General features: G+C 45.6%; 1 long non-coding RNA gene across 3 annotated transcripts; it reads left to right on the forward strand.

The window, feature by feature from the left end:
* Positions 1 to 70: 70 nt before the first annotated feature.
* LOC112444872 (uncharacterized) lies at positions 71 to 25,679 on the forward strand. Of its 3 annotated transcripts, XR_009493339.1 has the most exons (7): positions 71 to 324; positions 1,066 to 1,188; positions 8,123 to 8,240; positions 15,200 to 15,447; positions 16,710 to 16,963; positions 23,724 to 23,852; positions 25,459 to 25,679. It is a non-coding gene; the product is annotated as an uncharacterized lncRNA (long non-coding RNA). The 3 variants fall into 3 exon arrangements; XR_003033262.2 differs by lacking the exons at positions 23,724 to 23,852; positions 25,459 to 25,679 and adding an exon at positions 20,452 to 21,369; XR_009493338.1 differs by lacking the exons at positions 8,123 to 8,240; positions 16,710 to 16,963 and having other exon boundaries at positions 74 to 324.
* The last annotated feature ends 2,138 nt before the right edge of the window (positions 25,680 to 27,817 follow it).

A 27,817-nucleotide genomic window follows, 5' to 3' on the forward strand; every position in this document is an offset into this window, starting at 1 on the left:
AAGCTAAACCATAAAATCCTACTTTTTTCCCTTTACAGATGTAATTGTTACATATGTTCATTATGAATTCATAATGAGGGCCCAGAACAGATGGTGCTGACTTAAAATGACATGCACTGCAAGCGATGCTGGTCCATACGGGGGCTGCTGCTGTCCCTGAAGGCACCAAAGGAGGGGTGGTGGTCAGCAAAGAAGCCCTGAGGCTGGTCTGGCTTGCCTGTGGCCCGGACACGAGCTGCTGGGCACTGAGCCATATGTGGAAGAATCTTGGAGCAGAATTTGGAGCTAGTCCTGTACTTGTCACAGCCTTCTTGGTGTCCTAAGGTATATCCTAGCAGTCAGAGCAACAGGATCTGGGGACTTATCCTGCCAGAACTGGCTTGAGTCCTGGAGGAGACAGGCAGGGCTCCTATCTGGTGTCAGAGACCCCTCACTGTGGGGGGTGTGGTCTTCTCCCATGTGCCCCACGCATGGGTGATCTGTCTGGTCTGGTGGACTTGGCCTGACTCCTCTTCTGACTTACTTCTCCCAGTGTGAATATGCTGCTCTTCCTCTTATACCCAAGCCTGGGTGGAGGATGGGGCGCTGACCTCAGTAATCTGATGTATTAGTTCATGCTAATATTATGCTAATATCATGGAGTGGAGGTCACGCCGTCACATCTCTTATGCCACTTAATCCACACAAGTTTCCAATTATTTGTCATTGTAGGCTTTTGGAATCTCATTCTAAGTGAAAGATGCCAGGCTTGAATTGAGGTCCGTTTGATTGCAAAACCCATGATTTGTCTAATAGAGCCTCTTGTAAGCATTAAGGTTGGTTAAAGATTAAATTTGTAATCCTCTTCTGCGAGGATATTAATGATTTTTTTCAGGAGATGCTTACAAGTGAAAATCTGAGCTCAGACAGTTGGCTATTGAGGGTGGAAACTCAGTTTTGAGGGATGAGAGTCATCTCCAGGTGGAGACCATGTAGACTTAATCCTCAGAGGACATCACAAACATGCTGCTTACATTTCACCATGAGCTTGTGTTAGCTTTTCCCTGTTGCCCTTTGCTCCCGCAGATTCCCTTTAAATGGCCATGATTTCAACTCCAAGGACTAGAGGAACCTTGCAGAGAGTTCTGATCCATGTGTGAAGATGAAAAAGCACTATAATTCCCTCCATGTCCTCTTGCAACTATTCAGGTAGGATGAGTACTGACTGGTGAAAGGAAAGTGAAATCTGGGGAGTGGGCTGTAACTACAAAGGCCACATACTTGGACTTCCCTGAAAACTAAAACTCCTGTGAATATTACTCAGCCATTATAAGAATGAAATAATGCAGTCTGCGGCAACCGGAATGGACCTAGATTGTCAGACCGAGTGAAGTCAGACAGAGAAGGAGAAATATCCTATGACATCCCTCACATGTGGAATCTGAAAAGAAATGATACAAATGAACTTATTTTCAAAACATAAACAGACACGCAGACTTAGAGAATAAACTTATGGTTGCCAGGGGAAAGGATGAGGGGAAAGAATAGTTAGGGAGTTTGGAGTAGAATGTACATGCTGTTGTATTTAAAGGGAATAACCAACAAAGACCTACGGTATAGTTCAGGGAACTCTGCTCAATTGTTATGCGCCAGCTTGGACGAGAGGGGAGTTTGGGGGAGAATGGATACACACACACACACACACACACACATATATATATATGGCTGAGTCCTTTTGCTGTTCACCTGAAACTGTCACAATATTGATAATTGGCTATATCCCAATACAAAAGTAAAAGTTAGAAACACCTAAGACTCCTTTTGCAGGTTGGAGGAATTAAAAAAAAAAAAAAACAGTTAAATAGATGAATATCATTTCTGTCATGTACCAACACTGCATCCTACTGAACAAAGAAAGTGAAAGTGTTAGTGGCTCAGTCCTGTCTGACTCTTTGCCACCGTGTGGACTGTAGCCTACCAGGCTCCTCTGTCCATGGAATTCTCCAGGCAAGAATACTGGAGTGGGTTGCCATTCCCTTCTCCAGGGGATCTCCCCGACCCAGGGATCAAACCTAGGTCTCCCTCATTGCAGGCAGATTCTTTACAGTCTGAGCCACCAGGAAGACTACCAGTAAGCCATGTGTGTTTACTGCTAAGGTCCACTTCATTAATTTAAAGGATAAATTGTGGAGATTTTGTTTCCGTGAGATGCATCTCACAGACTTCATGCTCTATCATACGATGGGGGAAGAAATAAGCTTTTGGTCTCTCTTTTCTCCAGAGACTGTTGGAAGACTTTGTATGGACATAAACCTTCCTGCAAAGAGGCAGCTACATCACCCCTCACCTGCACCCCAGCCTGGCTGTATCAGAGGATGACTGTCTCTAGAGAAGGGGATGGGGTGTCAGGTCCCAAGGGTTCCATCACTGGCCTTGCATCCTGACCACCTCAGACAAGCCCCCACCACCTGAGTCTCAGTCCTCATCCATGAAAGAAATGAACACGGTGAAATTTCTTCTTCTTACTTCAGAGAAATGTTATAAGAGCAAATGAGAGAACACGGTCAAAAGCCTTTTGTAAATTTTAACCTGCTTTGCAGATATCTGCCGCTTCTAGAATATCCTATTAACACAGGGTTTCACAACTTTAGCACTGTTGATATTTTGGGTCAAATCATTCTGTTTGGGGGAAAGACAGCTGTCCTGTGCATTCAGTTCAGTTCAGTTCAGTTGCTCAGTTGTGTCCGACTTTTTGCAGCCCCATGGTGCAGCACACCAGGCTTCCCTGTCCTGTGCATTACAGGATTTTAAACAGCATCCCTGTCTTCAACTCATTAGATGCCAGTAATAGGCTTCCCTCCATATAGTGTCTCTGGGCATTCTGAAATATTTCCTGGTGGGCAAAATACCTCCATCAATTAAGTATGACCTTGGATAAATCATTTAAGCTCTTTGAGCCTCAGTTTCCTCAACTGTGGTATATGAATAATAATAAGCACACCAACCTCATATGTATTATGTATCCTCACTGTGAGGATTAAATGAGATGATGCACATGATTCAGTCAACAGTGTCCATGGTGTACATGGTACATGATCAGGAAATATTTGCTTTTATTTGAAGATAATATCTCTAGTGTAAAGCTATCCACATAGAAACACAAGCCGGGGAAGTGACCTTTCTTGGCCCCTAACCCTGCATTATACTCTATGCAGTGTGCACACAGACTTCCTGCACCATGTCCCAAATATGTTCCAATGAATAATTGTCAGGAAAACAAGATTAGGGTCGGGGGGATACCAAATGCAGGCTTCCCTGGTGGCTCAGATGGTAAAGCGCGCACCTGCAATGCAGGAGACCTAGGTTCAATCCCTGGGCCAGAAAGATCCCGTGGAGAAGGGAATGGCAACCCACTGCAGTATTCTTTCCTGGAGGATTCCATGGATAGAGGAGGCTGGCGGGCTACAGTCCATATGGTTGCAAAGAGTCAGACACAACTGAGTGACTAACACATGTGCACATACTAAATACAGCGGAGAAACAAGTTTGGGAAAGTTGGTGTTTTCCTTTTGCAGTATTAGACTTCTTAGAGCTGTTAAGCACACAAATAGGCAAGTGTCCAAATATTTGGTTCACCGTGCAGACTTGTCCACACTGATGGGCCTGTTCTCTTGGGCACCAAAGGCACCTTGATAAAGGATGTATTATGCTAAATGTGGAAGAGGGGGAGGTTTGCTATTCTTTAAACTAACAAATCAAAGAGGATTGGAACCCTACTAATGGAAAGAAAGTCATGCAAAATGAGCTAAATTGCCCACATTTAGCCTGAGGGAAAAACTGAGACCCATAGCTTTTGGAGTAGTATTCTGCTCTATCAAGAGGATATTTATTAATATACATATATTTTTTTTCTCTTTGTGACTATTAAACCTATTTTCAGTGCAGAAATAGAGATTCAGACATAAAGAATGGACATGTGGACACAGTGAGGGAAGGGGAAGGTGGGAAGAATTGGGAGATTGGGATTGACATATATGCACTACCATGTGTAAAATAGATAACTAGTGGGAAGCTGCTGTAAAGCACCGGGAGCTCAACTCCGTGCTGTGCTGACCTAGAGGGGTGGGATATGAGGGGGAGGGAGGCTCAAGGAGGAGGGAGATGTATGTGTACAAATAGCTGATTCTTTGCACAGCAAAAGTGAACACAATCTTGTGAAGCAATACTCCAATAATAAATAATAAATACTCCATTAATAAAGTAAAAAATAGAACAGAGGATATTCATGTAGGCACATGTAATGTGGAAACTTGCTTATAGATTTGAAACAAACATATATAATATTCAATGTATGTACACACACATGTACACACACACGTACACACACCTAGGTTCCTGACGATGAAAGGGTAGTTTTCATTTTTTGTTGGCTTTTTCCCCCTGATGTCTCATGTGACAGTGAGAATTTTATTTGTTTTCTCCTGTGTGACTTGGGACCTTTTTACTAATTTTATGAAATTCCACATGATCTCAGGATATGGTCCATGGAAGCAGAGTAGTGAAGTAGTTTATAGAACTGTTGTTATTTGTGTTAATATCGGCTTAATAATTTGTGTTAATATCAGTTAATAACAGTTAATAATAACTGTTGTTATTTGTGTTAATATCGGTTAATAATTTGTGTTAATATCGGCTCCTGCTTCCTTGCAAAGAGTTACATTTTATGCTGTGCTGTCTACCAGGAAAGCCTGATCCCATCACCTCAATTCTATACTGGAATGGAATGTTAAGATAACTGGCTCAGGGACTGTCCCAGGGAATTGCTCAGAGAGGCTTGGGGGCTGGCCAGAAGGGAATTGAACCCTGGTGAACTCTCCCAGAGCCCTGGGGTTATCACAGCCTCCTAGTGACAGTTGCCTCAAGTCAGAACCCAGCGTCCTTCATAATTGATTTTTCTCTAGTTACAAAACTTGCCATTCTTGCACTAAGTTTTTCCCCCATAAAACTTGTGTGTCTTTTTAGCTGGAAATGGAAGCGACTGGGAGAAGTGATGATCTAGAAAAAGACGGTTGCATATCATGGTTGCCCTTCCAAGCATCATTTAAATGCTCTGTCTTATTACAGTGCCTGTATCTGGGGACAGTGTCACACTTTTGCAGCAATATAGTTACAGCTGCAATGGCACTTCCATTATAAACCCCTGTCTTCAGGTGCTCATGACAGCCTTGGGGGAAAATCACTCTTTGGGCTGAAATTTCTCATATCTGTTCTCACCTCCGAGGTGAAATTCTTGTTTTAAAGTCTGGTAGAAAGCTCTGTATCTGTGACTATGTAAGGCCTCTCAAAGGACCCCTGGGAGTGGGGCTGAGGGTAGGCATTAGCTATCAGGAGAGTGAGATTTGAGAAATTCGGGGTCCTCATCTGTGTTCTATCTGGGAGTCAGGGCCCCGGGATCACTTCACGGATTCTGCCCTGGAGTGATACGAGGTGATTTTGCAAGTGAAGCTTATTTCTCTGATTCCTGGGTGTTGGAGAGAGAGTGTTCATTCTAGAAGCAGGAGAGTGAAGGAATTCTGCAGGGAACCTTAGATTCACTGCTCTCACATCTGCCTAGGCACCCTATGTCAAAGTGGACATGAGTCTTTTGGCAGTGATCTAACCCCACCATCATCCGTGCTGTTGTTCAGATGGCTTTCTCAGCCTGAAATTCCCTTTCTGCCCTATTCTATCAGAGTCCCAATCTTCCCATAAAATCCAACTCATATGGCACCTTCTCTGAGCCCCATATGCCACCTGTTGTATCCATGAAACCCTTCTTGTGCTGTATTTTTCCAGCATGCTGTTCTTTATTGGATAAGAATTGCTTTGTGACACTGCAATTATAGTTTCTATAGTAGTTAGTTTCTACTGTACAGTGGAGTGAATCAGCTACACGTGTACATATATCCCCTCCCTTGTGGACCTCCCATCTACCACCATCCCGCTCTTCTAGGCCATCACAGAGCACTGAGCTGAGCTTCCTGAGCCTTACAGCAGGTTCCTGCTTCAGGATTTTCTACCTCCACTGGAGTCATTCCCATAACTTCTGCTGCTCCTCTCTTTCAATAGGTCACAAACTTCCCAGGGGTAAAGGACTCGAACTTTTGCAAACAACAAACAGCAGTATTGCCTATCAGATACTCAACAAGTGTTTGTTAGATCAGTTCATTATCACCACTTATGCAACAAACTGTGGAAAATTCTTCAGGAGATAGGAATATCAGGCCACCTGACCTGAGAAATCTATATGCAGGTCAAGAAGCAACAGTTAGAACAGGGCATGGAACAACGGACTGGTTCCAAATTGGGAACTGCTTATTTAATTTCTATGCAGAGCACACCATGAGAAATGCTGGACTGGATGAAGCACAAGCTGGAATCAAGATTGCCAGAAGAAATACCAATAATCTCAGATACGCAGATGACACCACCCTTATGGCAGAAAGTGAAGAGGAACTAAAGAGCCTCTTGATGAAAGTGAAAGAGGAGAGTGAAAAAGTTGGCTTAAAACTCAGCATTCAGAAAACTATAATCATGCCATCTGGTCCCATTACTTCATGGCAAATAGATGGGGAAACAATGGAAACTGAGAGACTTTATTTTTGGGGGGTTCAAAGACATTGTATATTGTGATTGCAGCCATGAAATTAAAAGACACTTACTCCTTGGAAGAAAGTAAGTGACCAACCTAGACAACATATTAAAAAGCAGAGACATTACTTTGCCAACAAAGGTCCATCTAGTCAAAGCTATGGTTTTTCCAGTAATCATGTACGGATGTGAGAATTGGGCTATAAAGAAAGCTGAATGCCAAAGAATTGATGCTTTTGAACTGTGGTGCTGGAGAAGACTCTTGAGAGTCCTTTGGACAGCAGAGATCCAACCAGTCAATCCTAAAGGAAATCAGTGCTCAATATTCACTGGCATGACTGATGTTAAAGCTGAAATTCCAATACTTTGGCCACCTGATGTGAAGAACTGACTCATTGGGAAAGACCCCGATGCTGGGAAAGATCGAAGACAGGAGGAGAAGGGGACAGAGGATGAGATGGTTGGATGGCATCATCGACTGGACGCAGATGAGTTTGAATAAGCTCTGGTAGTTGGTGATGGACAAGGAAGCCTGGTGTGCTGCAGTCCTTGGGGTTGCAAAGAGTCGGACACGAATGAGGGACAGAACTGAACTCATGCGACAGTAGCCATATTCTAACACTCTTCAACGTGATAGCAGTCTTGGAGATGTTGAACTCCCAAACCTAAATAGACATGACTCTTGCCCTTGGCAAGCATGTGATTTGGGATGTGTAGCAAGAAGGAAGGAAAAAAATGAAAAGAAATAGTTATAAGACAAAGCTGGATTAGAACCATGGTGTGCCTGGAGTAGAGTTTTAGCATCAGAGCATTGATGGACAATGTCTTTGTGAATGGAGGGTGTGGGATGGATATATGGTTGGGGGAAGGATCTAGGCTGGGGAGGTCTGTTTGGATCCACTTCACTAAATTATGGAAAGCTTCCCTGATGGCTCAGTTGGTAAAGAATTTGTCTGCAAGGCTGGAGACTGCCTGCAATGCAGGAGATGCAGGTCTGATGCCTAGGTCAGGAGGATCCCCTGGAGAAGAAAATGGCAACTCACTCCGGTATTCTTGCCTGGGAAGTCCTGTGGACAGAGGAGCCTGGCAGGCTACAGTCCATGGAGTCATAAGAACTGGACACAACTTAGTGACTAAACCACAAAGTCATGAAAAGCTTTATAAGATGCTATCAGTAGAGGTTAATCCAGAGCACTTTCTAGGATGGTTTTCAAAATTGTTCAGGAAATAAATCAACTTGCTTTTACACCTCCAGCAAATGTTAGTCTTTTTAACAATACACCTCAGGAGGGCTCACAGTCTTCCTTAAATGGACCCCCACCAGACTCATGTAAGATTGTTGAAAAGCCAAGATGACTTTAAATACAAAGTGTGTCTCAAAGTGAAGTTTGAAGTATCCTCCATCCGCCATTTTCAGCATCTCTGTTATTCAAGTCTCCCCACCAATTGATTGCTTGTGTTTTGTCTCTTCTCGTGTCTCTGTTGTATTGAATTTGAGGTCTGTTCTGCCCAGGAGACCCAGCCTGACGGGGAGGATGTGGAAAGTGATCAGAGCCAGCACTTGCTCCTTAATTCCACCTGCTGTGTCGCTCCCCGAATGACACCAGGAACCAGCGCACAAACGAGCCACCGTGAGTCCTTGTCTCTGTGCTGCTGCTGCGTTTGCTACCTTATTACTGAACAAGCTATCTTTTTGGATAGAATGCCCCTCCGGTCAATTTTCAAATGGATTTGGATGTTGGAAGATCTTCTCAGCTTCTGTGATTAAATCCAACTCAGGATTTAAAAGCAGGCATTCTGCACATTTGGGATAATTAACTAAAGCTGATCCCACTTTATCCCAAATCCCTGTTGACCTATTTTAGGTGTAATGTTTCAAGAGTTGCGATCCAGAGGTGGAAACAGTCAGTCAGCAGCCTCTTGCCACTCCCTCCCATTCCTTCTCTCCCCAGTCCCCGACATTTTCCACTTTCATGCCTAACTATCCCCCTGGAAGTTAAATTGAGTTCAGCACTCTTTTTTTAGAAAGCTCACCAGATGCAAACTTGGCACAAGGTTCGAGTATAGAGCCCTGAGACCCAGGGAGTCAAACGGGTCGGCTCACCTTGAAAGCTCTGAATGCTCCCATCACACGACCTTGAGTATGCTAGCTGTGCATACTCAGGGCGCTCCAAGAGTGTTCCTTTCTCCAGGCTGCTAATCACCACCACCCCAAAAGCTCCCTCTCTCCTTCTTCCTCTGTCTTTGACCACCTCTCTCTCTCTTTCTCACCCCCCATCTAACATGTGTGCAGAGTCGAGGGAGTAAAAGGCAAAGAAGTAACAAAGAAACCCAGCAGAAGTGTCTGAGCCCTCAGATAAGACACACTCTTTCACTATGCACTCTATTCTATTCTTAACTCCAGAAGGAAAAAAAAGAAAATAAACAATCAAATGACCCTGCTAATTGTACAATTACAAAATAAGGTGAAATGACATTTAAAAGGGTATTGAGAGTTGTTCTTTACACAAAAAGTTTTCCCATTGTACAGCAAGCACCCCTTCTTTTCCTTCCTTTCTACTTTTCTGACCTCTGCCGTTATCTCTAGATTTATCAGCAATACTAGATGGCTTTTTCACATCAGTAAGCACCATCCAAAATATAACAATCAGAAGGAATCAGAGAAAATAAATCAATGTCCACAAACAACTGACCAATTTTGGCAAGTACAATTTATTCATAAAAGCTACAGTTCACTGGGGATTCTCTTGTCTTGCATCCACAATGCCCTTGATTCAGATGCCAGCATGGTGAGCGCCAGGTGGCAGCCAAGATGGGAAGACGAGCATTGTTCCATCCTCGCGGCTTTGTTCTCTTAATGCCTCTGGGCTCCTTCTTTTTAATCTCAGAGGCGCATTTCATTCTAGGAATTCTAAAGGATTGTTATCCTAACTAATTGAAGATAGAAATTAAAGTTGAACAGGCCTTGGGTTTTTCGGTGGGGGGAAAGTGGTGCAGGGAAGGGTTTATTAAAAGGAGGGTTGCTGGTCCTGTTGAGAGGCTCACTGCTCCGAGAATTTCCGATGCACCCTCCTGATCATGCATATCATTGCCCCTCAGAGGTCAACATCATTCACCAGCAGAAACCATCTTAGCAGAAAGGCTCCCATATTTCAGTTCTATATTCTGTCTGGATTAATCGCATATTTTTCCCAAAGGGACTCTATGTTTCCCAGCCAACACTACAGATATTTTGTGTCAGATCCCCTTTTACTTTCTAGCCTACACTCACTTTCTTAAGGATTTCGTGTCCTCTCTTTTTGCAAGTCTGCTTACGTCTGGGGTCGGAAGGGGAGGCTGTATACCTTATATTTCAGTTAGGGACCTGAGAAAGGTCAACAGGAGAAAAGTGGGGAGAAGGATGGAGAGATGTCCAACTAGCCAGAACTGTGGGTGGGAGACACGGTTGGAAAATATACAAGAAAAGCATTCTTTGACAAGGGCTTCTAGCCCTGAAAACAGAGTAAATTGTTCTGCTGACAATAATTAATTAGCAATAATAGTTTGCACTCCTAGCTCAGCTTTCATCTGGCAACCTCAAAGCACTTCACAAACTGCACTTAATTAGGGCTCTGGCTCCCTGCAGAAGGTGAGCAGGTATTAACTGCACCCTTCATCCTGCGAGGACACAGGTTCAGTGGCCCATCCAGTGGCTGGTTACTCTGTCCAGTGGGGAAGAAAGGAGCCCTCAGTCAGTTTGCCGGGGTCCACATCTGTGTCACTGAAGTGGCGGGCAGTGACCTGCCTGCGTGACCGGTGTGTACTGTTGCTGATCAGTCGCCAACCTGACACAGTCATGCTGTGAGCGTAGCCCACTGGTCCTGTCCTCACCTGGGCTGACTAGCTGGCTCGCAGCCTCTTATCTGATCACAGCGTGGAAAATCTCAGCTTCCTGTTCCCAAAGCAAGCTGGGAGGTGAACTTGCCTGCACAGACAGTATTTAATTTGTGACGGCTTGATGAGGTTAGTCACCTTGCTTGTCGCCGCTGTGTTCTCCCTGCCGCGTGTTCGCCAGACTTACTTTCTGTCAGTGCCTTGTCATGAGGGCGGATGGAGAAGGATCCGAGAGGAAAGGAGGGGAGATGCTCCTGGGACGGGGGTGCGGGGTATGCTGCCACTGCCCTTTTCTGCCCATCCTCCTGTTGGCCCTGGGCTGGCAGCTGCTGCTGCCTGCTCCCCCACCCCCGGGCCCCCCAGATGGAAGGAAGGAAGATTAACTCTCCCTGCATCTCTTGCCAGGGCTGTGTGGTGGATTAGGTTGGCAGACAGACCCAGATAGCTTCATCTTTGGGAGCTGGAAGATTTCTCAAGGTCATTCTGCAATGCACATATGTTTCTGAGTTGCTCCGGGAAGCCAACTGCTAGGTCCACTCAGACCCTGGGTTTCTGAATTATGAGAGGGATTCCTAAACTCTGCTAGCACTGGCATTGCTTTTCATGTCAAACATTTTGCAGAACACACCCCGTACAAATTTCCCCACAATAAAACATTAAGGTATTATTAGTCCTCTTAATACTTGTATTATGGGAAATGCAAAATGACAAACAGCTATTGTAAAATTTGATAATGATCTTGTACAAATACACATTTTATTTATGATAATATAAAATACTCTGGAAAATAAGTGTGGATGTTTTTGCAAAGCACTGATTTTTTTATTTTTTAGGTGAGCGATGACACTTAATGCACATTCAAATTTGAAACTTCTTACAATAACTATATCCTTCAAGGGCCCTTGGCATATAGGTTGGAAACTTTTGATTTATAATATAAAGCAAATAAAAATTGGGGATGACTAAACCTGTGAGACGGAGAAGGCAATGGCACCCCACTCCAGTACTCTTGCCTGGAAAATCCCATGGATGGAGGAGCCTGGTAGGCTGCAGTCCATGGGGTCACTAGGAGTTGGACACGACTGAAGCGACTTAGCAGCAGCAGCAGCAGCAGCAGCAGCAGCAAACCTGTGAGAACTCTCAGAAATGGACCTAACACTTTTTGGATGATTGGACTATTTGGTTGAATATTTATGCCAAGGGAGGACCATTTGGGGGAATGCCTTGAATCCTCAGAAACACCTCTTTCATGAGTTTCTTCCACCTTCCATGCATCCTGGATTTCTCTTTAGTGTCTTTTCCCCCCTGGAGATATCAAAGCATTTTTTTAAATTGACTACAGTGAGGATTACAAAAGTCATACAAAACAGAACCATGGTGGATCTGCAGTGTATCAGAGAGGCTCTAAATTATTATTTGAATTCTTTTCTTTTTCTGCATTATCAAGGTCTAGAAGGCCAACAAAGAGAGCTAAGGAGGATCCAGGGCTCAGAGAAATTATTGAAAGGAGAAGAGATTGTTGTAAAGATCAAGCATAGCTTGATGCCATCATGGCGAGCATTTATCAAGCTCCTACTATGTCAGCATCTCCACAGAGATAAAATAACAAGGCATATGAACAATGTGTATGTCACTGCTGTTGCTGTTTTCTGCACAACAGTAGGGAAGGGTAGTTATCTTTATTCCCATTGTTGAGAAAACACAGCTCCGTGTGGTATGACTTGCTCAAGGTCACATGTGGGAAATGGCAGAGCTAGACTCAGCTGCAGGTCTGATTCAGGATGAGATGCTCAGGCTGTGGCTGAGCCTACCTGTTCCGGCAGGGGCTCCCTTGTTCCTAAGTGTCACTTGAAAAGCAAGTTGCTTCACAGCCGTGAAGGCTCACACTGCTGGTGTCGCTTTTGGTAGATGGCTGGCTGCCTCACGTGCACTGGGATGGGCATCACTGCGGGTTCTGCTACCCAAGAAAAGAGGTGATGGAGAGTCTTCCCTTATGGAGCGTTTTCCCAGATGTGGCAACTTGTAGAATCAGAGACACTAGCATCAGCTTTAAAGGAAAGATCTGTGACCTCAGAGCCAAGTTCGAGGCTGAGATACACCAGCGTTTGACTTTTCACAGGATGCTTGATTTCCCTAGACTTCAGTTCTCCTTTCTATAAACTGATGATTCATTCAGTCCCTAGGAAATTGAGTCTCAGTCATTGGTCTAGCCCTGTGTTGGGTGGCTGTTCTCTGCCTTATAGGAACTCAATCTAGTGGCAGATGAATTAAAATGGAATGGTAATTCAGTGAAACAAGTGGAATAATACAGACTGAGAAACCTTTTACGGATGCCTAATAAAATCAAGGAAGGCATCGCAGAAAAGGTGACATTTGAATCCAATTTTGAAGACATACAAGGCTTCCCTGATAGCTCAGTTGGCAAAGAATCCACCTGCAATGCAGGAGACCCTGGTTTGATTCCTGGGTAGGGGAGATCTGCAGGAGAAGGGAAAGGCTACCCACTCCAGTATTCTTGGGCTTCCCTTGTGGCTCAGCTGGTAAAGAATCTGCCTGCAATGCGGGAGACCTGGGTTTAATCCCTGGGTTGGGAAGATCCCCTGGAGAAGGGAAAGGCTCCGCACTCCAATATTTTTGCCTGGAGAATTCCATGGACTGTATATATAGACCATGGGGTTGCAATGAGTTGGACACGACTGAGTAACTTACACTTTGAATTGATCAGATGAGGAGTTCAATTCAGTTAATTGGGATGTGCGTGTATGTGTGTGTATTTGTATGTGTGTGTGTCTCTATTATGCACCTGTGCTAGGTTTTGGGTGAACAATTGTAAATAAGACAAATACCCCATCTGTAAGATGTTTAGTCTGATTAGGGAATGAGGTCACTTAGCGTGGAACATTAAAAGCTGCACTCAGCGTACACAGGAGCACCTCCGACTCACCTAGGGCAGGAGGAGAATTTCAAGCAGAAGAAATGGCTGTGTCGAGGTGATGGAGGGTGAATGAGCACCACAGCAGCAGTGCTGTGTTGATGGGTGAAATGTAGATGACAAGGCTGGAGACCCTCCTAAGGGGTGGCCAGGAAAGGGTCTCCCATACTTAGTTAGGATTTTACCCTGATGTGATGGAGGACTTTAATCAGGGGAGCAGACTAAAGGAGAGCTTTTGGTGGGAAGAAGGAGGACTTTCTTCTGAAACTGGAAATAATAGCCCAAAGGAGAGAGTACGGGAGTAGGACACCCATATGGGAAGTTCTTGCAGTGGGACCAGTAGGTGGGTTGGCAGATTGAAAATAGCTGATGCAAGAAACGGCCCTGAATTAGAAGACACAATTCACAGATTGATGAGGTTTGGGGGTAAAAGAAGGACTCAGGGGAAAGGGCAGAGTGAGAACGGTATCTAGTTTTCCAAAGAAGAGAAGGCCTTATGGGGAAGTCCTGAGTTCCCATCTGGATGTATTCAGTGAGGTGCTCGTTGCTCAGGCAGAGATGTCCACTTGGTCAGGTGGGGATTCGTGGTCTCCAGAGAAAGGTAGGAGTTGGAGGTTTGGATTTGGTCAACATGACGATGTGGGTGTACCTGTGGTGATGAGAAGGATGAGAGCGGAGGACCAATGATACCAGAGAAGGGGAAGTCGGGGGATTGCACTAAAGTGGATTCACTGTTAGGAGACTCAAAGAGAAAACCAGACAGCCTCAAGGAAGATCAAGAATGACTAAGATCCTGGAGGTTAACATAGGATGGGCAGTGAGCTACAGAAGAGGATGGAAATGGAAGATGAACCATTAGAGGACCACTGCTGGGCTCACAAAGTACTAGCATCTCCTTTATGCATGTCATGAGGCTGTTCTGTGGGCCGATGAGCCAACACATATGAGAACAATAGCCTATGAAATGCTGGACAAAGGTCAATTATGTGCTCGCTGCCTGCATCTCTTCTCCTTCCCCTTCTCCAATGTCACTCACTCCTGAACACTATTTGCAGCTGCCAGCCCCTTCTAGAGAACAAAGCCACCTATATTGCTTATCCACCTCCTCCTATGCTGCTGCTGATCTTTATTTCTTTGTTTGTGCTGTTCGCTCTTCCAAGAAAGCCTTGCCAACATCAGCTTGTATCTTATTAACCCCTGAAGATCCTTTGGGACTGATTTTTAGCACCTCCTCCAGGAAGCCTTCGCTGATTCTCAGCAGTGGAAACCACTCCCTCATTCTCCCACTAGGTACCCAAGGCTGGGTAAAATGCCCCTTCTCTGGTCTTCCCTGACACCCAGTGCCTCTCAGTATCATCATACATTCTCGTTCATCATTCACTGTATGTGTGTGGGTGCATGCTCAGTCATGTCCAACTCTTTGTGACCTCGTGAATTGTAGCCTGCCAGCCTCCTCTGTCCATAGAATTTTCCGGGCAGGCGTACTGGAGTGGGTTGCCATTTCCTACTCCAGGAGATCTTCCCCACCCAGGGATCAAACTCGCATTTCTGTGTCTCTTGCGTTGGCAGGAGGATTCTTTACCACTGTAACACCTTGTGTAGTATATTCATTTAATGTCCATGATCTGTGTTCTCTTTATCAGCAACATTTGTGTCCTATTGCTCTCCGAGTCCCCACAGTCTAGCTCAATGCCTGACACTTAATAGATCCTCCATGAAGAGTTGTTGAACATGAATGAGCAAATAAGATACAGACACCCAGGTGTTGTTTTCCTTTTCTTGCAGCCAGAGCACTCAACCTCTGAAGAACAGCCCTCGACCACTCACCTAAGAAGCAAAGCATTTGGTGGGTAGCTGTGACCAGACTGGCTGGCAGCGCTAATTAAAACATTCAGCCCACGCATATGTAAATCCAGAAACAGCATGCCAGGGAAGATAACTCCTGATCCGAACTCATCCCCAGAGCTTTTCCCAAACCCAGCTGTTTAGAAGCAATCTGCAGCATGGCCACTTGATAAAATTATTTCTGTTTGGTAAGTGTGGGTGGGCGGGCCGGCATGTGAAACCAGGACAATCAAGGGGCAGGAGCTGATGGGAAGTCGAATCTCAGAAGCTTTGGGAATGAAAGCACCATGAAAAAAAATCCCTAGGGACCTCATCAAGTTTGGGGTTAGCATGAAAAGAGGAAGACGTATCTGATTGTTACACTCTCCTTAGACTCTCAGACTTCAACGCTCAGTGCAGCATCAAGTCAAGTCACACACACACATTCGTAGACACAAACCTGAGACAAAGTCTCTTGCAGCCCTTTGCCTTCCAGAGCTGGTATATAACTCCTTCCAGTCACCAGGTTCAAAACAGAGCAAGCCTGGAAGTTTATTTGGCACAGAGGGTTGTCTTGATCTGAGATGCTATCTTCTGAGACTCAGAAGCACAGTGCTTGAGAGACGGACGGAAAGAGAGAGATTTGGGTCCTCGTCCAAGCTCTAAGGCAAACTGGCCACGTGATCCCCTGAAAATCCCTTGGCTCCTCCCAGCCCCTGTCCCTTCACCCATAAAATGAGTGATTTGAAACTAAGATCTCTAGAGATTCTTCTTACACCATGACTGTGAAATGTGATGCTCTCAATCTACAGGTGAGAGCTAAGTCCCAGTTCATACAGAGAGGGTGCGTCAGACCCAGACCTCTGCAGGAATACTGTCTCCTAGGTTACAGGTTTGGACCACCCTCTTCCCTTTAAACTCAGCCCCTGCTTTGTCATGTCTGTAGTCCCCCCTCCCCCACCCCGTGTTGTTTACTTGGCTGAAACTCTGTTATCTTCCTTCACCAGGCCTTTGAAGAATCCTTTCTTTCTTGGTCTGGCTTTTGGCCATGTTCTTAGTCAGTTGTGAGCAACTAGTCAGGTGATTGCCTGTCTTGTCACGGCGTATGTACGGAGAGGAGAGGAAAAATGGAAATCTGGTACATCTATGCCAGTGCAGCCTCATGGAACCCACACAGCTCTCTGCAGCTGGACACAGACTGGGCCAGAACTATCCAAAGTACCCTCTGGAAGTGCCCGTGCGGCTTTTCCATCACAGAGTCAGAAGTAGAGGAGCTCCCCTCTGCACACAGGGCTCCAGCTGTCCTGCTGTCTTCGGGCTTCTTCAGTCAATGGGAACATCCTCCATTCTTTTTAGCTGCATGGGGGTGGTCAGAGTTTTCAGGGGCTGGGAAGACCAAAAATCCCTCCTGTTTCTGGGGAGAGAAGGCATGACTCGATGACCTTCTTGCTTTACATGTGCTTCTTTCTAGATTCTCAATTGGTATCATTCTAACCTCAGCCTTCATCGTCTGTGTTCAAGGAAGTCAGCAGAGGATCAGCAAATAATGGGACTCCATGAGTTTTATTCAATAGTTGTAATTCATTTAACCAATATTTATTAAGCGACCACTATGTGCCAGTCCTTCTGCTAGATGCCAGGAATACAAAAATGAATAAGCCTTAAACTCTGGCTTTGAAGATTCTGAATCTAGTTAGAGATTCACCTTCATAAAAGCAGTATGAGGTAGGTATTATTGATCCCGTTTTACAGAAGGGGACATCAAGCCAAAAAGTGATTCAATGTATGTCTTAAGGTCATCCAGCTCCTACGTTAGAAAGTAAGGATGCAGGCTGCACAAGTTGGCATCTGGGAGGAGAAATCCGAGCGAGCAACTTATTCCAAGAATGTGCCAGAGGTCTCCATCCCACCTCTTCGAGGGGACAGTCTGGTCTGTGAATTCCCCCTGCTTCCAGTGGGGGAGGGGAAAAACGATCCATACTCCAGACCTGAAGTCTCAAAACAGCTCTGCAGAGAGGAGATAACTATAAACAGGCACAGGGTGAAGTAACTCAGCAAAGGCATAATGAAGCCTATTCTCCGAGGCTATGGTGGGAAGCCCTGCTCTGCTCACCTCTCTGATAAGTGCTCACTGATAACTACCTATTACCTCTCCGAATCACAGGCAGTAATTACTAGACAGGAATTTAGTCTGAAAGGTGAGATGAGAGAGATTGGAGCTGGTTTGCTTTGCCTCTCTCTCCATGGTTCATGTTGTGGACACAGTGGTGTGGATCCTTTTTCATCTAAAGGATGGGATGAATTTGGGAACTCTAGGAGCCTTGTGTCCGATTGCTGAAAAGTCTCAAACACCAACATGCAGTGCTAATACTGACCTATTCCAGATGCCTTTACAAACAACCAAAGTAAGATATTAAACAAATTCAATCTAATCCCTCCATTGCCTCATTAGAACAGAACCATTTTGAGGGTCCCAGTCCCAGACCTTCAACCCATCCTAACCTGGCCCCATGAGAAAACCCTCACCCTATCCTGGTCACCTGGTAGGGATGTTTCATTTCAATTTTTGTTTTCATTTTTTTTTAATTGAAGTGTGGTTGATTTACAGTGCTGGGTTCATTTCTGCTATACTGTTTCATTTCTTGATTTGGCTCTTATTGCCTGAACCTCATTGTGTTTTGTTCCATGGCTACTGGTATTTTGGGTCTGTGAAGTCATTTCTTAAGTGAGGAAGTGTGGTCAGACACAAGAGCCCACACTCAGGAGCTTCAGCAGCTCCCCTAGTGAACAAGACACACAGAGCTTATCCAGTCTCCCCGCTTTGCTTTCCAGGAGGCATCTGAGCTGATTTCAAGGGGGATATGACAGGGTAGGGTGGGACCTTTGTGCTGGTCTCCGGGGCCACTTGGCAGACTTTCTGAATAGGCAGGTCAGGACCCCAGGTGGCAGGAAGGTACTCTGCCAGCTTGAAGCACTGAGCCTGGAGGAGAAGGCACACCGGTTCTGAACATCTCTGCAGCTATCAGCCAGCGTGGGCTTGTGACGCTCTCCAACCTCTGCCTGGGCAGGAACTGGTTTCCCTGACCTTAAAGATTGCTCATCAACTGTCCCCACAACAGGGCATCCATTGTAACCTCAGGCCCCAGACACATAAGCAGGGCATCTCCAGCAAGCCCATGCTGGCCCACCCCCCTCCCCTCCTTCCTGCTCCTGCTATAATTGGGAAAATGTTTTCCTGTCTTAGAAATGCATGGGCACAGAAGATGAATAGGACTAAGGGCTAAACCCACGATTCCTATTCTACTCGACCCTGTTGTTTATTTTCCACAGAAACTAAATAATGGATCTAAACTGTTTGCTGTTATTTTAAGGAGCTGCTGATGCATGATAGACATCTTCGGAAACTTCTATGTAGATTCATGATTTTGCTTTAAATACAACCATTGTCTCCCCTCTTCCCCCCCTTACTTTTTTTTTTTTTTTTCTTTTGCAAGATGTCTGCAAGGGAAAAAGGCCCTTGTGTAGCCAGGAGTTTCAGCAATGTTTTCCTTCATCTTGAAGTGGAGTCACCAGCTTTGGGCTGGGACCCTGTTGATGATGTCAGGACACGAACTTCATAGTCACCAGTCCCATCCCTAATTCCAGGGGCTCGAGTGCTCTGATAGCACCCGTCTTTCTCCTTATGCCCTGGATGCATGAGCGCCGAGGAGAGACTTAGACGTAATTATACAGGAATTGATGACAGAGTTAAAATTCTTATCGTTTGATTTGATTCTTATGATTCTTGATTCTTATTACCTTGGGTTTAACTCTCAGACCATGAACATAAGGATGGAGACTCCAGAGGAAAAAAAAAATATATTGAATTCATTAGAAGTCCAGTATATACTTGTTTCTGACTTCCCAGGTGGTGCCAATGGTATAGAACCCATCTGCCAATGCAAGAAATGTAAGAGATGTGGGTTCAGTCCCTGGGTCAGGAAGATCCCCTGGAGGAGGAAATGGCAACTCACTCCAGTATTCTTGCCTGGAGAATCCCATGGACAGAGAAGCCTGGCAGGATATGGTCCATAGGATCGCAAAGAGTCAGACACGACTGAAACGATTTAGCAAGCACGCATACAATTATTTACACAGTTTTGGTGTTTGTAGGGAATTTAGTATTTACTCCAGCCTCATAAAGCTACTGGTGAAGAAACTGAGTGTTCAAGTGTCTGCCTAGCTCAAGGTCATCTGATCAGGTGGGACTCAGATATCTCAGCCTGGTGCTCTTGATTCCTGTCTCCCTGGGCTTGTGATTTTTGCAAGAAACGGAGACTTGATTGGCATATTTGGTTATTTGGATTGTGCGTGCTTCCCCGATAGCACAGTTGGTAAAGAATCCACCTGCAATGCCAGAGACCCCAGTTTGATTCCTGGGTTGGGAAGATCCCCTGGAGAAGGCAAAGGCTACCCATTCCAGTATTCTGGCCTGGAGAAGTCCATGGAGTTGCAAAGAGTCAGACTGAGTGACTTTCACTTTTGATGCAGACAATCCCTTGATGTGTACCGTGTGCGCTAGACTCTAATGACCACAGTGTTTAGAAGACATGGGCCCTGCCTCCTGGCGGCTAGAAGGTGAGTGGCCCCAGGGCTCACTCATGGGCCTCCTCTGCTCTCTAAAGCAGGGATTCTGAGCCAGGACCTTTTGTGCAACCACCAGAGGACATTTAAAAGAATGCATCCCCAACCACTGAATGCGAATCTCTGTGGGGAATCAGAGGCATGTGTATTTTGTGCACCCTCCACAGGAGGACTCTAGGAGGCCCACAGCTCAGAGTCCCAGCTCTACCACTGCCTGAGGATCGATGGGGATGGTCAGAGAAACGCATGCAGCCTGGCCAGTGGGAGGGAGGTGGCAAGAGTGAGTTTCTGTGGTCGTCTGGAGGAAGTCTCCAGGACAGAAGAAGACTGGTGTTACTCTCTTTCCTAATCTCACCTGGGAGATGACTTGCTTGATGTCCGCATGGAGGGGTGTGAAACTAGAATGTCTATATAAAATAGGATCCGTTCTGTCTGGTCCTGTCTTAGCCCTCAGGGCTTCCAGGAATAATAACACGGAATGATCGGTCACATTACACTTAGATCTCTCCCCAACCATGCACCGTAATGCTCTGATTCATGTCAAAGGCAAAACCCAAGAATCCTCCCTTTTTCTCTGTTTTGTGTTCCAGACCTAACATTGAAAGATAAGTCTGAGTTGGACGGAGCCAGTAGTTCTCACTCAGAGACGGTCAGCATGAGTCAAAGGCTGCAGTTTCTAACCTCTAGGATGAAAGGCTCTCCCATGGAGGAAAGTGAATTTTCCCCCTAGTTTGCTTCTTATCTGGTTCACAGGTCAGCACTCTGCTGTTAGGAGACTCCAGTGAAGCTTCTGACCAAGTGGAATGGGGCGGGCTTCTCTCCTGGAAGCCTGATCACGCTGTGGTCAGGCTCCCACCCGCAGGAACCAGGAGGAGAGGATGCCAAAGGGAGCGGGGCAGACAAGCTTGGCTCACAGCCACTGAGGTGCATCCTCAGAGGGGCTACCTGCCATCTGTGCTGTCAGTGCCGGGATCAGGGTGGCTGCAGAAGTGAGGGGGAAGAGGGAAACAGAAAGGGACTGCGGTGGAAGGAAGCTGGGGAAGTACCTCAAAACAGAGATTGTTTCTAGCCAAGAATCAGCAATCTGTCCTGTCTTGGTGAGTGAGGGTCTCTGGATCTACTAGGAATAGAGGGCACACAGGCTCAGGTGTGGACCGGGTATGTTTGGTGTGATCTGGACTGTCCTAGCTGGGTTTCCCCTGGAGGAAATGACAGTAAGAAAACAACCACAGTCTCATTTTCAGGGCCAGGTATTTTCCTATGGAGTCTATGTGGGTCGCATTTGACTGCCAGGTATACACTTGCCAGGTATCGGCTTGTTTCAAATTCAGTTGAAATGCTTTCTATGGGACGTTCACTCACCGTGGTGCCCCAGTCCCGGTTTCCTATTCTGCTACCCACCCACTACCCCGCCCCCCACACACTGAGTCTGACTTTTATATTATTGCCCTTTATCATGGGCTCTGCTGCCATCTGATCTCTCTGAGCCCTCTGCCATGTTTGTGAGCCCACACAGTGACTGTTGGGGGAGGCGTTGTTAGTAACCCTCCTTCTACAGGAGGAGAAGCTGAGACTGATAGACCTCCGACTTGGCTGACGTTTCCAGGATGTTCAGTGTCAGGTGCCCGATGTAAACCTTGGACTAGCAGACTGAACAGCATTTACTTTCAGCCCCATGCAATACAAACTCTGGGACTTCCTGCCCACCCACCCCACCGCACCCCACCCCAATGTCCCACTTTCTTTCCCCTGACCCTCTTCTATACACATGCACACACAGAGAGACACAGGCTGTGTTAGCATCCTTGGGCCTGGAAGTACCCTAGTACATCTCGCTTCCTCCTCCTTAGGCCCAAAGAAACTCAGACACTAAGGGGGAAGATTTGCATCTCTCTAGTAATTAGTGAAGGGCTTCCCTGGTTGCTCAGTGGTAAAGAATCCATCTTCAAATGTAGGAGACACAAGAGACGCAGGTTTGATCTCTGGGTCAGGAAGATCCCCTGGACAAGGGAATGGAACCCACTCCAGTAGTCTTCCTGGGAAATCCCATGTGCAGACGAGCCTGGGAGGCTACAGTCCATGGGGTCGCAAACAGTTAGACACGACTGAGCATGCATGCAAGGGGGTGGGAGTAATTTGTGATGTCGAGCATCTTTTTATATGCCTGTTGACCATTTTTATATTGTCTTTGGAGAAATATCCGTTCAATTTCTTGGCCTCCTTTTAAATTGAGTTATTTGCATTTTTGCTATTGCATTGTAGGAATTCCTCCACTTTCAAGAAACAGAGTAGAGTGGTGGTTGCTGGGGGTCGGTGGGAAGAGATGGAGGTGCTGTTGAACGAGTAGAAAGTTTTAGTCCTGGGAGATGAATACATTTTAGAGACTTACCATGCAACATTGTGCCTGGAGTTAACAATGAAATATGTTCTTAAAAATGTGTTAAGAGGGAGACCATAAGTATTTTACCATAATAATAATAATAAAGAAGGAGAAGAAGAGAGTAAGAGGGGAGCAGATGGGCCTGAGAGGAAGATGACGGAATTTGCACCCTGTTTCTCAGAATCTTCAGACAGGCAAAAAAAAAAACCTAGATTTGTTCGAATTGGAATCTATATACCCTCTACCCTTCTCCACCTTATTATCATAGATTAAACCAGTGCGGGTGTTTAAGAAAATGTGTCCTGAAAGAAATAAAAGCTGCAAGTGCAGAAAGTTTAACAATAGCTAGATTTGGCATTGAGCTCTTGCAATACTGGTGTGAATATGCACACATTTTGGGGATGCTGTTAATGATTTCAAGATTCCCCCTCAGCTTTAAAATTTGCATTCATGTCCTCTTGGGAGTTCAGTTCACTGGGACCTGTGGCCACCTACGCAGGTCATCCAGCAGCAGGTAACGGGCAGTCCTGGCTGATGGAAATTGTGGCTTTGCCCTCTACTGTGCAAAAAGCTGCTGGGCCCAGATTACTTTCTGCACAAGTGTAAACCATGAGCTTGTCATCCTGACCCTTCAGGCTAACATAGCTGAGAGGTCTGACCTTCCTTATCACCCATGCCAAGTGTTTTCTGTGATGAAAAAAGAATGTGTGTTTACTTCCCTTGGCGAATCATTCTTCTCCCGTACTGAAGGCCAGGGGTTACCTTCTGGATGGCAGTGAAGTGTGGGAAGGCTAAACAGCCACCGGATGAGGGCTGCTGGGGTCCCGGGTCAGATCCAGAAGAGGGCGTCACCCCCTCTTGTTGTCCTTAAGGATGGATTCATCTTGAGGGGCTCATGCACAGTAGCATTAGATAAAACATCATTTCACAGCCGAGTCCCAGGCTCAGGGCAGATTGTCTGTTCATGTCAGGGACAAATTGTACATTCACACTGCCCCTGGTTTTCTCCTGCTCTGACTTGGGTGTTGGATCACCCCTCCCACCTCCTTGTTTGACAGTTCTTACAGGTGAGAGTGAAAGCAGAAATCGTTGCTGTTGTTTCATTGCTAGGTTGTGTCTGACTCTTTTGCGACCCCACGGACTGTAGCTCGTTCGGTTCCTCTGTCCATAGAATTCTCAAGGCAAGAATGCTGGAGTGGGTTGCCATTTCCTTCTCCAGGGGATCTTCACCACCAGGACTCAAGTCTGCATCACTCGCATTGTCAGGCGAATTCTTTACCAGTGAGCCACTGAGGAAGCCTGGAAGTAGCAAGAGGCCCCTCAGATACCCGAGGAGGAGATAAGGTGGCTTTCCTGGTGTTCCAGCGTCTTCCTGCCTCCCCCAGGCGTGTCTCATGACTCCTTTGGGGAACAGGGCCCAGCCGAGGGGCTCAGCCAGGGTGTGGACTGTAGGCACGTGAAAGGATGGCATTTTCTCGACAGGATGTGAGAGGAGAGACCAGGGACCAGAAACAGTTTGGCACCAAGGAGCTGACCTGAAGATGGAGTGGATGTGGAAGGAAGTCCAGTCAAGAATAAAGATGGGTGTTCATCTGGGAACCGGAAGCAGAAGTGAGTTGTGATTAGACAGAGGGGTGCTTGCGCAGCAGATAATGGATGAATGAGAGCCTGCGGAGCCTAGATTGAGATCTAATGGTGGCACAGTTCTGCCTTGGCTCCCGTTAGCGTAACGTGGCTCTCACTCCTTCCCTTACGAAGCCCCCTCCCTCAGCTCCAGCCACACAGACACCTTTCAACCTTACAGCTTCTCACCCCCAGCCCTGCCAGTTCTTTGCATCCTCTCTTCTCTCTTCCTGGCATTCTAAACCCAACCTCATGACTTGGTTACTCACCGTCTTCATTTCAGCCACTGGGCTAACTGTCACTTCCTCTAGAAGCTTCTCTGACCACCATCCCCTCCTCAGTTTTAGTCAGATGTGTCCTCCCTGTGCCCTGATAACTCCTATACATTGTCAGGTCTCTCTTTTTTTAAAAAAATTTATTTTATTGCACAAAGATTGATATGCAGTGTTATGTTAATTTCTGCTGTATGTTGAAGCGTTATATATCTGTATACATTCAGTTATACATCTAATACATTCTTTTCCATTATGGTTTATCATAGGATATTGAATAGCTTGTCAGGCCTCTTTACAACTGTTTTATTAATTTTTACCGGAGTCAGGAAGATTCCCCTGGAGAAGGAATGGCAACCCACCTCAGTGTTCTTGCCCGGGGAAATCCCATGGACAGAGGAGCCTGGTGAGCTACAGTCCATGGGGTTGAAAAAAGTAGGGCCTGACTGAGTGACTAGCACTTATACATGGTATCAAAAAGTGTTTATTCACTGTTATTCTCTGGCAGTAGACTGTAAGGAACAGGAAAGCAAGAGGCCATGTCTGTATTAATTCTAGCCCCTCCAGTACCGAGACTAGTCCTGCTGCTGCTGCTGCTAAGTCGTGTCAGTCGTGTCCGACTCTGTGTGACCCCATAGACGGCAGCCCACCAGGCTCCCCCATCCCAGGGATTCTCCAGGCAAGAACACTGGAGTGGGTTGCCATTTCCTCCTCCAATGCATGAAAATGAAAAGTGAAAGTGAAGACGCTCAGTCGTGTCTGACTCTCAACGACCCCATGGACTGCAGCCCACGAGGGTCCTCCGTCCATGGGATTCTCCAGGCAAAAGAGTACTGGAGTGGGGTGCCACCAGTAAATTGCAAACACATTTTTATGTCTTTTGCTGAGGCACTTTCTTTCCCCTGCCCCAGGGAGCATGCCAAACATGGTTTTGGACAAGATAGATCAACTTTATCACTATCCATGATCCCTCTATTGTCCGAAGGAGTTAGTCTTGTCTCCTCCGCAATCCAGAAGACCCTTGAGGACAGAAGCTGTGTGTTCTGTTCATCTCTCTCTCTCTCCCTCCAGAGCTACTTCCTTCTGCAAAGTCCGGCAGAGCGCTGAATTTACACTAGATGCTCAGTAAAAAGTGGTAATTGATTGCAGTGCTTGACTATTAGAAAGAAGGTATTACCTCTGCTTTAAGGGATAAAACAATTTGCTTCAAACTTGTATGAGTGTTTGGAATCAGACAAGAGTCCTCTTTAAAACAGGAAAATAGGACTTTAATAGGTCTTATTAGAAAATAAAGAGGGTCTCGCTCTCTTTCTTTCCTACAGAAGATGAAGCAGGCGTTTTGTTCGGTTGGAAATGCTGTCTGGAGCAAACAACCCTCGGGACTTGAGTGGGATGATTTGGCCACTGGAGGGCCCTTACATTTTTCCATGGAATGCAATTGAAACCTATTCAGAGTGACTAAGTAATTAATGCCACGTTTTACCAAGTGTGCTCCCCAGTTCCTCTCACAACTTTTTGAAAATGCAGAATTTCAAGAAGAGCAGACTTAATTTACTGTGTGTTTTGCTTCTTCAACAAAAACATGAGATGAATAATTTCCCCACATCATGGCTTTACATTTCCCCATAAATAGGGCATCTGTTAACATGGATTATTATGTATGCAATGCTAAAGTGATTAGGCTCAAACGCTCACCCCCAAAGCTAACTTTTTAAAAGGAATGACTCATGAAAAAATGAAAATGAGAATCAGGGGAGAAAAAGATACTAAGGGATAAGCCTGAGAGGGTGAGAAGTTAGGAAGAAGTGTGAAATTTTGGGGTCAGAGGATGAATACCAATTGTTTAGCAGCGTTTATCATGAGCCTGCTACGTGTTAAGCACTGAGGAAACTAGTAGGCATACAAATAGCAGCTAATAACAGTAACAGTAGCAGCCTAGCTCAGTAAAGGTCAGGATTCTGACTTGTTGACAACTGATCCTAGAACCCTAGATCAGAGCCTGACCTGTAGTAGGTATGCAATAATATTAACTCTACAGGGAATTTTTTTAAAATTTACTTTTAATTGAAATAGTTGCTTTACAGTATTGCATTGGTTTCTACCAAACATCAACATGAATCAGCCATAGGTTTACCCATGTCCCCTTCCACTTGAACATCCCTCCCACCTCACTCGCCATCCCACCCCTCTAGGTTGTAACTAAGCCCTGGTTTGAGTTTACAGGGAATGTTTTTTACTTAATTAATTTTTTGTTGTGCTGAGTCCTTGTTGCTATGTGACCTAATCTCTAGTTGCAGTGAACCAGTTTCTCATCGTGGAGGCTTCTCCTGTTGCAGAACACAGGCTGTAGGGTGCATGGGCACAGGAGTTGTGGTTCGTGGGCTCTAGACCTCAGGCTCAGTAGCTGTAGGGCATGAGCTTACTTGCTCCACAGCATGTGGGATCTTCCCGGACCAGGGAGCAAACCCTGCGTTAGGTGGATTCTTTGAAATGAAGCCACCAAGGAAGCCCTACAGGAAATATTTAATGAACATCTCATATATGCCTTGGATTGTTTTAAGAACTTTATGTATGTTGTAATTTTTAATCTTTATGATAATATAAGATCAGTAGTAGCACGCCCCTAATTTTGCAGATGAGGAAACTGAAGCCAAGTGGGATTAAGTTGCCTGAGGTCACTAGAGATGGAACAAAAATCCAAATCTGTCTGACATCAAGTCTGATATAAACATGTGCCTCCAATCATTAAACTACGCTCTGGAAAGATGATATTTCTGCAATCTGGGTGTTCACACCTAGTGCTGGAAATGAATGTGCAAGTGAGTAGCCAAAATATAAGTAATACTACTGGAGAAAGACACTTCTATTGTCTGCCTAGAACTTCTGGAAAAGCTTCACATAGGAGTTATCATTTGATCTGGTTCATAAGAGGATGTGAGTAGAGACATAGTTAACCTCCAAGGTGATATAGGCTTTAGTTGTCATGGTAATTTGGGATGATCTGTTATGAGACAAACACTTACCTTGTTTTTGCTGCTGAGGTGGGGCTTCCTAGGTGGCGGTAGTGACAAAGAACCTGCTTGCCAATGCAGGAGACGCAGGGGATGCTGGTTCGATCCGTGGGTTGGAAAGATCCCCTGGATGAGTAAATGACATTCTTCAGTATTCTTGCCTGGAGAATCCCATGGACAGAGGAGCATGGCGGGCTACAGTCCTCGGGGTTGCAGAGTCAGATACAACGGAAGCGACTTAGCATAGCATCAGTTCAGTTCAGTCACTCAGTTGTGTCTGACTCTTTGCAACTCCACAGACTGCAACATGCCGGGCTTCCCTGTCCATCACCAGCTCCCAGAGCTTGCTCAAGCTCATGTCCATTGAATTGGTGATGCCATTCAACCTTCTCATCCTCTGATGTCCCCTTTTCCTCCTGCCTTCTATCTTTCCCAACATCAGGATCGTTTCTGATGAGTCAGTTCTTCACATCAGGTGGCCAAAATATTGGAGCTTCAGCTTCAGCATCAGTTCTTCCAATGAATAGCATAACATAGCATGTGATAAGAAGGCTTCTTTCAAAGTGTCATAAAGAGAAGCTATGGATACTTTTAACTTTTTTGAAGTACAGTATACATATTGCATGGTGCATATGTAGCAAGGAGTACAGTAAATGAATCTTTAGAAACT

Source organism: Bos taurus, chromosome 29 (assembly GCF_002263795.3).
Source record: "Bos taurus isolate L1 Dominette 01449 registration number 42190680 breed Hereford chromosome 29, ARS-UCD2.0, whole genome shotgun sequence".
Classification (NCBI taxonomy): Eukaryota; Metazoa; Chordata; class Mammalia; order Artiodactyla; family Bovidae; genus Bos; species Bos taurus.